This window comes from Rhinolophus sinicus, unplaced genomic scaffold, assembly GCF_036562045.2.
Source record: "Rhinolophus sinicus isolate RSC01 unplaced genomic scaffold, ASM3656204v1 Contig84, whole genome shotgun sequence".
Taxonomy (NCBI): Eukaryota; Metazoa; Chordata; class Mammalia; order Chiroptera; family Rhinolophidae; genus Rhinolophus; species Rhinolophus sinicus.
In genome coordinates, this window is record NW_027423883.1 from 5,624 (window position 1) to 7,500 (window position 1,877).

Consider the following 1,877-nt stretch of genomic DNA (forward strand, 5'->3'; position numbering starts at 1 on the left):
TGTCCTCGCTGCGCTACCTTCCCCCGTGGCCTCTTTGCCCGTTGTGTTTTCCGATCGATGTGGTGACGTCGCGCTCTCCCGGGCCGGGCCTAAGCCGCGCCAGACGAGGGACGGACATTCATGGCGAATGGGACCGCTCTTCTCGCTCTGCCTGCGGGCCCCTCGCCTCCCGCCCGCCCGATGGCGGTGTGTGGAAGGCAGGGGTGCGGACTCCGGCCCGACCCCGTTCCCCCCCGCCTCCTGCCTCACGGCGCCGGCGGGGCCAGGGGTCTCCTGACGCAGCGGACACTCTCCGCCCGGCCTCGGCCGTGTCTCGCGTTGCGGCTCTCCCCGCGGCGGGGAGGGCCGTCCCGCCGTCGCGCCCTGCGCGCCTCGCCCGGCCCTCTGGTGGTGCCCCTGGAGCGTTCCAGGTCGTCCCTCAGGTGCCCGAGGCCGAGTCGGTGGCGTCGCTTCCCGCTCCCGGCGGCCCCGTCGGGTCAATCCCGGTCAAGTGTGTGTGCGGGGGTCGAGTCGGTAAGGTCGAAGGAGGGAAGGAGGCATTCTCCCTCTCCCCGCTCGCGGGGAGGCGGCGGGTGCCTCGTCGTGTGCCCCCTGCTCGCGTCTGGCGTTCGGGGCCTGACTCGGACGGGCGCCGTGCCGCGTCTCACCCGTCCCCACGCTGCTGGGGGCAGGTGCCGCGCGGGCGGTCGTGGCGGCCCGGGGCCGGTGAATTTCCGGCCGCTGGCTGTCTGTGAAGGGGTGTGCGGCGCGCTCACGCTACTCGTGGACGACGGCGTCTTTCGCCCTCGTGTCGTTGTGCGCGCTGTGCTCCCGCCTGAGGCCTCCGTTCGCGGAGGCCGTCGTCCGTCTCCCTCTTACCCGTACCGCAGACCCCCAACCCCAGGCGCCGGCGTCCGAGCGCTCTGGCCCGTGCCCGACGGGGCGTGTCCCGGGTCGGGGGCGATGCCCCCCTCGGTGAGAAAGCCTTCTAGCGATCCGAAGAGGGTGCCTTGGGGTACCGCATCCCCAGCCGCCGCCCCTCATCTGCGCGTGTCAGTTTGGCCAGCCAAGGGGCCCCTCCGCTCCGTGTGGCGAGGGGCCCCGAGCGGTGCTCTCCGGCCTACCGCGGCCCGCGCCTCCCCCACCGAGTCGGGGAGGGTCACGCACGGGCCCGGGCCCGGCATCCCGGCGCGGTTTTGAGGCCGCGTTGCTGTGGGCGCGTGCGGCGCTTGATGCCGCGCGGCGAGGTGTGGGGCGGGCGGCTCGGCCTCCGACGCCTCCCGCTTCTCCGCGTCGAGCGGCTCTCCGCCTGCTCCTGTCCCGAGCCGCGGCCGGTGGCGCCGCGGGCACGGGTTGGGGCCGCCTCGCTCGGGGGTGTCGTTCCCGGGTGTGGGTTTTTCCCGAGCCGCGACCGGACGGCTGGAGAAAGAGAAAGACGGACGCCGTCGGGGGGGGTTTCCCCCTCGGCGGCGCCAAGTTCGCGCGGGGGGCCCCCGGCGGAGGGGGCCGGGCAGCGGCCAGGCTCGCGGGAGGGTGGCCGAGGCCGGTCGGCGTCCCGGGCGTCGCGGGGCCGCCCTCGTGTGTGGCGGGGGGATCCCCGTGCGTTTTCCCGGCGGCCCGCCTTGCGCCCTCGGCCCTTCCACGGGGTGCCCGGCCGCGCGCCCGCGCCCTTTCCTCGCGGGGCCTCCCGTCTTGCGCGCGGCCTCCTCGCCGCCGCTGCCGATTCACCCCTTCGCGTCCGGGAGCTTACCGAGGCCGGCCTCTCGCCGCGCGGGTGTCGCCCCCGCCCCTTACATCGGGGGCGGACGGCGGCTCCCCACGGCGGGCGTCCTCGGGGCCCGGTGACGCGGCGGGTTGGGGTGGCGCGCGCGCGCGTGTGAGGCGTGGCGAGGTCGGCG